The 12,224-nt window shown below is 45.6% G+C and overlaps 1 protein-coding gene across 1 annotated transcript in view; it reads right to left on the reverse strand.

The window, feature by feature from the left end:
- The window catches only part of SLC46A3 (solute carrier family 46 member 3), a 57,927-nt gene extending 49,124 nt beyond the window's left edge, over positions 1–8,803 (reverse strand). The window contains exon 1 of the mRNA XM_073662482.1: positions 8,668–8,803. The gene's annotated coding sequence lies outside the window, so the exon portion shown is untranslated. The remainder of the gene's footprint in view (positions 1–8,667) is intronic.
- Between the last annotated feature and the right edge of the window lie 3,421 nt (positions 8,804–12,224).

Consider the following 12,224-nt stretch of genomic DNA (forward strand, 5'->3'; position numbering starts at 1 on the left):
AATCATCAAGGTAAAGGAGGACACTCTGGAAATTTTTGTGGCCAAGACATCTCTCCATTAGCCATTGGAACGTAGCTGGGGAATTGCAAAGCCCGAAAGGCATAAAGTTAAATTAAAAAGCCCCATTGGTGTGGTAAAGGAAGTCTTCTCTCTGTCTTCTGGTGCCATGGGAACTTGCGATTATCCGCAGGTTAAGTCAAGAATAGAGAAGCAGGAGGCAGATCCGAGTGCAGTCAGGGACTCTTCAATTCGTGGCAAGGGATAGGCATCCTTGTGTGTGATGTTGTTCAACTTTCGGTAATCCATGCAGAAACTGATGGAGCCATCTTTTTTTTTCACAAGGACCAGCGGTGCGGCCCAAGGGCTTTGACTTTCACGCATGATATCAGCCTCTTTCATGTCTTGAAGCATTTTCTTGACAGGCTGGTACTTCGCAGGTGGTATGGGGATGATGTCGCTCCTTGATGGGAGGAGTAGGAGTAAGAGTAGTCTTACCGAAATCCAATGAGTGCTTACTGAATGCTTGATGATAACGTTTGGCAATGTTCAGAACTCCATTGACTCTACTGAAGTAGTGGCATCTCCCACATTCAGCTCAGTCCACCAGGGGTCTGAAGTAACCTTCTTACTGTCTTGGGCAGCTTGGGTGGAATGTTGATTAGCTGTTACTGTGACGCCTCAATTCTCGAAGGAGCCCTTTTTGGTCTTGAGTTTACCCTGGGTGATGGGGGGGACTCGGTGTCGGGCACTGTGACGAAGAGATGGGATGTAGCCGTGACCCGGACCCGACCGGTACTCAGGTCCGTCACATGAAAAGGAAGATGTTGTGGGCTCTTCCGGGTTGAGGGGCTTATTTTAACGACTACGCCACCTGTGGTGCCTGGTGAAGGGTCACCAGCGCCGCTACAGTCCGCCGAGGCCTGGTGTCGTGGCGGCCAAAGTTCTCACTGCTCCCCACAGGCGGAGCAAGGCCTCAGGGCAGGCAAACAGGATGGAGGGGGGAGTAGTAGTGCGGGGAGTACGGGCACCGCGTTGCATGGTATGGCGCATAATGAACAGTCCAGAGGCCATAGGGGTGAACTTCCAAGGCTTTACTCACTTAGACATGACAGCGGGAAGGTGACTCCCTGCTCCCCGCGGAGTCCTGCGGCCACCAGGGTCGGGGGTCCGACTACCTCCGAGAAAGTCCAGTGTTCGGTAGCGACCCTACACCAGAGTGTTCCTGCACTACAGACTTCACCCTTTCCCGTCTGTGCGTGTGTAGATAGGCCAGGTCTCCCTCTGAGCTCCTCTCAGGACTAGGGCACGGGTGGCAATTCCTCTCCATCCGATGCCCGGTGGGATCCTAGGGCCTAACCGGGCTTTCCCATCCAGGACATGGAGTGCAAGGTCGGGTGTCGGGGGCCGGTACCCCTCTTGCAGCCGGAATCCCTCTGAATAGATCAGGTAGGCGAGGATAGGTGGCGTACTCCGCTCCGTCTGCATCCTCCCCGGGACCCATTTGCTGGGGAGCTACACTCTAAAGCTCCCGGGCCTTCTTGATCCTGGTCCTCGGCCGGTTTGAGACATTCCTTGTCTGCAACCTACCTCTCGTCCCAAGGCCAGGGTACGAGGGCTGTGTCCCTGGCCGGCGCAGGCCCACACAGGATCTGCGCTCCCGGAGGGAGGTCACATTACACACCGTATTTTGACCGCACAGTACGACCAACTAATTAACTAATTAGCAGAAGGACCACTTGACAGACAGACTGCCAGAAGACTAGCCAGGGCTAGACAAAGGACCAGAAGACCCAAGGACCAAGATGGCTTTTTAATTAAATATGAATTCTAAAGTGCAACTAACTTGTAAATTCTCCACCCTCACCCACTAACTGGTTCCTACCACTTTGTGTTCCCCAGTCTCCCTGTAACCAGGGGAGCAGCACCTAGTGCATACTAGCTCCCTCTGGTGGAGAAGTGTGGTGTTGGATGCAAAAGGTCAGGTCACAACCATCACACTGGGCTTACCTCAGAGGAGGAACACTACACTCCATTAAAGAAGTGCAGCATTCCTGTGGCGGTCGAACCCTCAGGGGCGCCACATTACTTCACTTGAGATGATGTCTTCTGGTGAGAGTTGAGAGAACTGCGCTACTGGATGAAATTTGTGAAGGCTAACAGGTGCGTCACTTAAGTTAATCAGTCGAACTGGCACTCTTCCATTGGAGACAGTTACAATGCTGCGAGCTGCTTTCACTAATGGTTGTCCTTCTAGCAGGATTGGTTCGAGGAGAGCCTGATAATCTTGATTTTCAATACCTGGTTGGGCACGGCACCAAACCATGGTTTCTGAATTAGGCTGCAGAATCACTGGTCGGGTGTCTAGGATGCGGACACGACAGATTTCACCCTTGCTATTTGCAAACTTCTGTTGGGTGACAAGCACACGGATGGCATGCTGAATGGTCTGCTGATCAGAAGATGTAGCTGTAGGGAGAGAGGCATGCAAGGCAGACAACACTTCTGGAAAACAATTTCTAAGAACATTCATGCCTAGAACCATTACAGCAAAACCCTCATCCTCTACATCAGTTACAATGACACCCTGTTTTTGGAGCTTAATGTCCCCAATCCGAATAGTGGGCTCCCAGTAACCCTGGTGAGGTATGGGTTGACCATTACTAGCTATAATGTTCATCCAGACATCTGGAGGGTTATTTAAGTCACTAAAGTCCTAATGTTCAAGATATGCCCACTTCTGAAAGGTAGTTACCTGTGAGCCGGTGTCGACGAGAGCTTCCAGAGGGACACTGTTTACCAGGACAATTAAGTGCGGGCAGGGCGAGATGAAGTGAGGCACCCACATGGATGCTCCCTTTGGACCTTTTCTTCTTCCTCCCGAGGGGCGGTCCTCTGCCTCGGGGGTGGCCTGTTTAACTGATAGCACTGGGCCTCGGTGTGTCCATATCTTTGGCAATGCTGACAGAATGGTCTCTTATGGCGAGCAGCTTTGCCTGGAAGTAGACTGTTTGGTGGAGGCTCAGGAGAGAAAGTTCTGTCTTGGGCTTGCTCCCTGGAGCACGAAGGTGAAATATTTTTTTTTATTTCTGCTGAGAGACTTGTTAGTCCTCTGGCAATGTCATCTACACGGGCCTCAATGGATGCCTTGGAGTCCACAGCAGGAGTCAGCGCAGCTTGTGTAGCTTGCATGGTACCTGGCGATGTCATCTGGAAAGATGGAGAGGCAGCAGTAATAGACCCAGCTAGAGAAACAAAGGGGACATAGTTTCCCTGTACATATTCATTGCCAAGGACACGGATGGCTAGGGTCTTGAAGTCTGCAAAGGTGAAGCTGAGATGTTGTGCAGCGAGCATGTGGAGTTGGCTCTGCGACAGTTCAGAGCGAGTCCCCTCTATGAAGCGGTCTATCAAGATTTTGTCAGCGTCCACACTTTCATGGTGGTCAACCTCTAGAACAGCGGAGAAAGTCTCTTAGAGGGATAGAGCATAGTTCCGTAAGGTCTCACCTGGCTGTTGTTGTCTTGCAAAGAATCTCATCTTGACCTCAGAGATGGATGTAACCTCAAAGGCATCCTTCAGTTTCACAAGGATTTGTCCAAGCGTTTTCTTCTCTGTTGGGGGCCAGGATCAAACTTCCCTGGAAGCAGCACTCTCAAGCTGACCCAGCAGAATCTGCACTTGCTGTTCTGGAGAGAGGGGGTAAAACAGAAAGAGAGCCAGCAACTTGTCACGGAAGTCCCTGAAGGTGTGTGGCTCCCCCTTGTAGCATGGCAACCAGGGTGTCCCAAGATAAAATGGGACAAGGAACGGCAAGTTGCACGCGATGGGCACAGCAGGGCTGTTGGCACTCCTGTAGCGGTGGTGTCTGGGTGCAGGTTTTGGAGTGCCCGTGATGTTTGTGCAATCTCAAGCAGCCAGACACGCAGGTGAACTTGTAAACATAACAATTTTTCTGAATGAGATAACAGGGTACAATCTCTTTTACAGGCAAAGTTCACAGTATATTGTGCATACGGAAGTTATGGTTTTCTCCTCATAAGACAAGCATTGTTATTGTCCAGGGCGGCTGGAGCAGAGTGCTCTTCACTTGCTTGTACAGGAAATGCTACGCATAGTCCAGGAAATATTAAACTGATGGAGGGACCTTCACAGATTGGCTCTCTGTGGAAAACACACTAAAGTGTGGATGTGCTCACAGTTTTTATCCCACCGTTCCCTCTCGCAGGGGGTAGGTTTAAACAAAGTCGGTGGCGTGGCAGCCACGTGGATCTGGTCCTGGCTAGAAGTGATCAGTATGACCAGAGAGCAGGAGAGTTCATGTACAGCTTCTCTTTCCTGACTGTTCCTGTATTCCCTGGTGTGGGTCAACAGCCGTGTCCGGAGTCTGACCTGGAGTAGCACCTGGTCCCTCTGCTCGGTTCCTCCCTGGTACACTGGCGTCGTATGCCGTCGTGCGACCTTGGTCGGATCGGGCAGATACTTAGTTACGCCCCTCCAGGCACTCTCCGGTTCATGGCACAGTGGAACCACTAAACACGCACACGCCAGTCAGTCCGGGCATGTGCATTACACCCACAAGTGTTTTTTTTACCAGCGTTTTAGTCAGAGTGAGAGCCCAGAGCTGGGAAATTCCACCCAGCTGTTACTATGGCCACTTGTGGTGAGGCTACGGCCACTTGTGGTGAGGAGAATAAATCATTACTTCATATACATACATTGGCCAGTAGATGGCAGGAAAGTACAATTTACAATGCAAGGAAGTACAATTTACAATGCAATGTATTATATCCCCTAATTCAGTGCACAAAATGGAACAAATCTGCTGCCACACTACAACTATCTCATTTAGCAGCAGTAGAACGGGTACCGGGATGCCACATACATCACCAGATACATCACCACCCTGGACCTAACGAAAGGTTACGCCCAAATCCTTCTCTCTCAAATTGCAAAGGAGAAGACGGCCTCTTCTACACCTGACTGTTGCTTCCAGTATACCAGAATTCCTTTCGAGCTGCAAGGAGCACCAGCTACATTCTGGAGGACCATAGACTGGACCTTAACCCCTCACAAAAAGTACGCCGCAGCTTACCTCAATGATATTGTGATATTCAGCCCAGATTGGGGAAGTCATCTGCAGAAAGTCCAGGCCATGCTGGATACACTGAGGAAAGTGTGGTTTACCATAAACCCAGAGACGTGTACCATTGGGAAAAAGAAGGGAAAATGCCTGGGCTACATTGACCAAAATTTGCCGAAACTGGTCTCCAAGGAGCAACTTCATGCATTTCTTGGAATGGTGGGATACTATCAGCGGTGTATCCTGAATTTCTCTATGATAGCCGCACCCCTGACCAACCTTTTTAAGTGGCCAACAAGTGCTAAGCATCTCTGGGAACTCCTTCAAGATTGTTGGAAGACCATTGAAGCTCATCAAGAGAATGCCAAGAGTGTGCAAAGCAGTCATCAAAGCAAAAGGTGGCTACTTTGAAGAACCTAGAATATAAGACATATTTTCAGTTGTTTCACACTTTTTTGTTAAGTATATAATTCCACATGTGTTAATTCATAGTTTTGATGCCTTCTGTGTGAATGTACAATTTTCAAAGTCATGAAAATACAGAAAAACCTTTAAATGAGAAGGTGTGTCCAAACTTTTGGTCTGTACTGTATACAGTGGGTACGGAAAGTATTCAGACCCCTTTAAATTTTTCACGCTGTTTCATTGCAGCCATTTGGTAAATTCTAAAAAGTTAATTTTTTTCTCATTAAATTACACTCTGCACCCCATCTTCACTGAAAAAAAAACAGAAATGTAGAAATTTTTGCAAATTTATTAAAAAAGAAAAACTGAAATATCACATGGTCATAAGTATTCAGACCCTTTGCTCAGACACTCATATTTAAGTCACATGCTGTCCATTTCCTAGTGATCCTCCTTGATATGGTTCTACTCCTTCATTGGAGTCGAGTTGTGTTTAATTAAACTGACAGGACTTGATTTGCAAAGGCACACACCTGTCTATATAAGACCTCACAGCTCACAGTGCATGTCAGACCAAATGAAAATCATGAGCTCAAAGGAACTGCCCAAGGAACTCAGAGACAGAATTGTGGCAAGGCACAGATCTGGCCAAGGTTTTAAAAGAATTTCTGCATTACTCAAGGTTCCTAAGAGCACGGTGGCCTCCATAATCCTTAAATGGAAGAAGTTTGGGACCACCAGAAGTCTTCCTAGACCTGGCCATCCAGCCAAACTGAGCAATCGTGGGAGAAGAGCCTTGGTGAGAGAGGTAAAGAAGAACCCCAAGATCACAGTGGCTGAGCTCCAGAGATGCAGTAGGGAGATGCAGCCCTCCACCAGTTGGGCCTTTATGGCAGAGTGGCCCGATGGAAGTCTCTCCTCAGTGCAAGACATATGAAAGCCCTCATAGAGTTTGCTCAAAAACACATGAAGGACTCCCAGACTATGAGAAATAAGATTCTCTGGTCTGATGAGACAAAGATAGAACTTTTTGGTGATAATTCTAAGCGGTATATGTGGAGAAAACCAGGCACTGCTCATCACCTGCCCAATACAATCCCAACAGTGAAACATGGTGGTGGCAGCATCATGCTGTGGGGGTGTTTTTGAGCTGCAGGGACAGGACGACTGGTTGCAATTGAAGGAAACATGAATGCGGCCAAGTACAGAGATATCTTGGATGAAAACCTCTTCCAGAGTGCTCTGGACCTCAGAATTGGCTGTAGGTTCACCTTCCAACAAGATAATGACCCTAAGCACACAGCAAAAATAACAAAGGAGTGGCTTCAGAACAACTCTATGACCATTCTTGACTGGCAAAGTCAGAGCCTTGACTTAAACCCAATTGAGCATCTCTGGAGAGACCTGAAAATGGCTGTCCACCAACGTTCACCATCCAACCTGACGGAACTGGAGAGGATCTGCAAGGAAGAATGGCAGAGGATCCCCAAATCCAGGTGTGAAAAACTTGTTGCATCATTCCCAAGAAGACTCATCACTGTACTAGCTCAAAAGGGTGCTTCTACTCAATACTGAGCAAAGATTCTGAATACTTATGACCATGTGATATTTCAGTTTTTCTTTTTTAATAAATTTGCAAAAATTTCTACAGTTCTGTTTTTTTTCAGTCAAGATGGGGTGCAGAGTGTACTTTAATGAGAAAAAATATTAACTTTTTAGAATTTACCAAATGGCTGCAATGAAACAAAGAGTGAACAATTTAAAGGGGTCTGACTACTTTCCGTACCCACTGTATATATATATATATATATATATATATATTTTTTTTTTTTTTGTTTTGTGTTTCTTTCTGATGAACCCCTGTCACCTCACTGACATCAACGCTCACTGCGTGAGAATTTTACCACGATGCATGCGGTGACGTCAGTAAGGTGACCCGGGTTCCTCAGCCATAAACTCCGATGACCTTATTTACATCAGTGCTAGACACTGCAGGAAAATAATCACGCTCCTGTCTCAGTGTGTTCCGCCTGGCTTGCTGAATGGTCGCATCATGCCACTGCTCAATAAACCATCCATATGTAGCAGAGCTGGAGTTCTTCGTGGGACAGCATCACATAAGGATTATCTGAAGACAAGTGAGGAATATGATTTTTTTTATTTTACAGTAATAAATTGGTAAAAGAGAGTGAGGAGTGTTTATTTTAAAATAAATGACTCGGTGTGTTTATTTCAATTAAGAGACTTTACTCTGTCTGTGTCTTTAATACATTTGACTATGGGGTTAGTAATGGGGGCATCTTATAGACACCTCTCCATTACTAACCACTGGGCTTGATGTCAGCTGACATTACAAAACTGACATCAACCCCAGTACTATTACCCCACTTGCCACAGCACCAGGGCAAGTGGGAAGAGCTGAGGCTAAGCACCAGAATTGGTGCATCTAATAGATGCACCATTTCAGGGGCGGCTGAGGGCTGATGTTCTTAGTCTGGGAGGGGGCCAATATTCATGGTCTCTTCCTAGGCTATTAATATCAGCCCGCAGCTGTCTGCATAGCCTTTGCTGGTTATTAAAAATAGGGGAACAGCACACCAATTTTTTTGGGGTCACCCCTTGTTAATAACCAGTAAAAGCTAAGTAAACAACTGTGAGCTGATATTAATAGCCTAGGAAGTTTCATGTTTATTACCCTCTTCCCAGGCTATAAACATTAGCACCCAGCTGTCCGCTTTCCCTCAGCTGGTTAAGACTAATGTGATGGACCCTACGCTATTCTAATGGTTCACGCTGTGATTTTATTTATTTATTTTTTTCTCTCACACCCATTGACTTGCTCTGGCGAGTCTCGTCCGATATACACAGCCACTTACAGCATGCTGCAATTTTTTTTCTCTGTCCGATCCGAGCTGAGAAAAAAATCGCAGATGACCACTGAATCATTGACTAAGATTAGTCAGAGTGCAATCCGATTTTTTTTTAGCTGATTGCACTCGTCCGTTTTAAACGCAAATGAGTATGAGCCCTAAGATGAATAATGGAAGTGTTTACAAAGATATCAACAAATTAAAAAGACCCAGCAAACTCTCTGTAATCACAGACACCAGCTATACTTGACAGTACTGGATAAATCTATACAGACATAAAGTCTTCTTGGAGAGAATGGGTAAAGGACTTACATTTTATAAGGAGCTCTTGTGATCCCCGCATGCCATGGCTCTAGGCGTCTGACAAGTGCCACTTGTCTGCCATTCTTATGCTTCAGAGCAATACATTCACTTCATTCTGCATTCCTGCCCACACTACTACACAGACTTTCCTGTAAAAGTCAAGGTGAAAAGGGTGTGGAGTGTTTTATGTGTAAAGGTAGTTTATGGTGACTTTAATTATTTCAATGAGAATGGGATTTTAAAGAACCGTTCCAGCATTTCTTTTTTTAATTTACCACTGGAGTAGTGCCACTAATCTAAGTTCCCTGTCCTTAGTCTTATACTTATCAGCCGCTGTCTTCTTCTGTTCTCTGCGCCGCTCCGGTCTTCTTCTGCAATTTGTGACCTGTTGGATCGCTCCAGTGTTTGCTGGATGATCTGGAAGTTACAACTCACTGTAAGTCTGTGAAAGCCAGAACGAGGGTCTCATAGACTTAGGCCCCTTTCACAAGTCCGTTTTTTATGTCCGCATGTGATCCGTTTTTTGAGAACCGCAAATAAGGACATACACACACCCATTGTGTTCAATGGTGGTGCGCACATGTCAGATTTTTCACATAGACCGTGTGTCTATGTGAAAAACCAGCAGACATGTCACTTTTTTTTTGTGCAGCATGGACAAAATGTGTGCCGCATACATGCACACTGATGACACACGGATGACATCCATGTGTCATCAGCGTGACACATACCAGCGCCTGGGAAAAAGCGGTAGAGGTCTTGTGACCGCAACTTCTGACTGACCGGAAGTCAGAGGTAACAGTCACAAGCTCTTAATATAAGGCCTCCTTCACATGTCCTGGTGATTCCTGTACAGGAGAAAACAGTACTGTTGAGATCCATGGTCCATGTGCCATCCGTATGTACAGTGGGGAAAAAAAGTATTTAGTCAGCCACTAATTGTGCAAGTTCTCCCACTTAAAATGATGAGAGAGGCCTGTAATAGACATCATAGGTAGACCTCAACTATGAGAGACAAAATGAGAAAACAAATCCTGAAAATCACATTGTCTGATTTGGAAATAATTTTTTTTTCAATTTTGGTGGAAAATAAGTATTTGGTCAATTACAAAAGTTCATCTCAATACTTTGTTATATATCCTTTCTTGGCAATGACAGAGGTCAAAATTTTTCTGTAAGTCTTCACAAGGTTGGCACACACTGTTGCTGGTATGTTGGCCCATTCCTCCATGCAGATCTCCTCTAGAGCAGTGATGTTTTGGGGCTGTTGCTGGGCAACACGGACTTTCAACTCTCTCCAAAGGTTTTCTATAGGGTTTAGATCTGGAGACTGGCTAGGCCACTCCAGGACCTTGAAATGCTTCTTACGAAGCCACTCCTTCGTTGCCCTGGCGGTGTGCTTGGGATCACTGTCATGCTGAAAGACCCAACCACGTTTCATCTTCAATGTCCTTGCTGATGGAAGGAGGTTTGCACTCAAAATCTCACGATACATGGCCTCATTCATTCTTTCATGGACACAGATCAGTCGTCCTGGTCCCTTTGCAGAGAAACAGCCCCAAAGCATGATGTTGCCACCCCCATGCTTCACAGTAGGTATGGTGTTCTTTGGATGCAACTCAGCATTCTTTCTCCTCCAAACACGACGAGTTGTGTTTCTACCAAACAGTTCTACTTTGGTTTCATCTGACCATATGACATTCTACCAATACTCTTCTGGATCATCCAAATGCTCTCTAGCAAACTTCAGATGGGCCCGGACATGTAATGGCTTAAGCAGGGGGACAAGTCTGGCACTGCAGGATCTGAGTCCCTGGCGGCGTAGTGTGTTACTGATGGTAGCATGTGTAACGTTGGTCCCAGCTCTCTGCAGGTAATTCACTAGGTCCCCCCGTATGGTTCTGGGATTTGTAGGCTATGTGCACATGCTTAGGATTTGCAGCAAAAAATTCTGCTGGAAATCCTGATGTGTTGGCAAGAAAAACGCTGTGTAAAATACACACATTTTTGCCACGTTTTTGTTGAGATTAGATGTTGGCAATAATTAGCAAGTTGTTCATGCCAAACGACAGATGTGTGCCCCATAAATAGAAGTCCAGTCAAGGCCTTGGAACAAGACAAATTGATTAGCATTATGGCATTTTGGCAAAGACGTCATTGACTAAGGCCTCATTCACATGTAAATTTTTCACATACGAGTTCTAGCCGTGCTGTTCATTGATAGCACCCATACCTATGATATTCTATGAGGATGTTCACATGTCAGACCTTTTCCTCGGACCGAGTGATTTGTGCAAAATCCCGGAGACATGTCAGATATTGATCCCAGTGTCTGATCAAAATCGGCAATGCAAATCTATGGGTTAGTGAAAAAATCTGATAGCATTCCGACGCCCTCCAACTGCTTTCCAGTTTTCACTGACTGATAGATAGGAGAAGGTGGAGAAACTTTTATTTTTCTCATCAGTGAAAGAAATTCTGATGAAACTCTGAAGAAACTCAGTCCGTTCTTCTTGGACATCAAAATACCTGATGTCTGAATGAGGCCCAAAGTTACGTTCCCACGATGAGCTTTTGGTGAGTTTTTTGATGTTGCAGGTTTTCTACACCGTTTCCTATTATATAAAATAGGTTACTTGCATTTTTAAAAAAAAAATATGCAGTGTAAAAAGCTCAGCAAAAATTCATCTTGGGAATGTAAACTGAAAAAAATTAACTGGTGTATAAGTTGGTATGCTTGCAAAATAGGAGCATGTTCACACGGGCCATCAAACAGACAAAACCCAAGACACAAACAAAATAATCATATAACCTGCTGTAAGTAAATAAGTAAAAGCAATAGTGCTTATAATTAACATAGGGTTCATAGTAAACACAGTTTTTGATAAAAAAAAAAACGTAAAAGCCCACCAGCGTCAAGGTGTACCCAAATTTGGTGTGGTCCTAGCCACTAGTATTAAAACCTTACCATGTGTGATAGTGACGTCTGTGTGAATCAGGGCTTAGCAGGACCAAGGCCCTAACACAGCAAATGGGAAGCTGTATAAATGTAATGTCCAGCTTAAAGAAAGGGGGCCACATCCTTACCTGCACTAAATGCAGAAACCTAAAACTAAACTGAAAAAAATGAACTGAGTACACTGATACCCCATATGTAGTGGAAAACTACTTTTTGGGTGCACCACAGGGCTCGGAAGGGAAGGAGTGCCATTTGACTTTTTGAACGCAAAATTGTCTGGAATTGCTAGCGGATACCATGTCGCCTTTGGAGAGCCCCTGATGTGCCTAAACAGTGGAAACCCCCCACAAGTGACCACTAGTGAAACCAGCCCCTCAAGAAATTTATCTAGACGTGTGGTGAGCACCTTGAACCTCAGGTGCTTCACAACATTTTACAACGTTGAACTGTGAAAATTAAAAAATTAGATTTTTCCACAAAAATGTTGTTTTAGCCCCAAACTTTGCATTTTCCCAAGTATAACAGGAGAAAATGCACCATACAATTTATTGTGCAATTTCTCCTGAATCCTAGGGAGGCCTCTCAGATTTGTACGGATAGTACCGCA

Source organism: Phyllobates terribilis, unplaced genomic scaffold (assembly GCF_046119375.1).
Source record: "Phyllobates terribilis strain yellow unplaced genomic scaffold, ASM4611937v1 Scaffold_2__4_contigs__length_985480577, whole genome shotgun sequence".
Taxonomy (NCBI): domain Eukaryota; kingdom Metazoa; phylum Chordata; class Amphibia; order Anura; family Dendrobatidae; genus Phyllobates; species Phyllobates terribilis.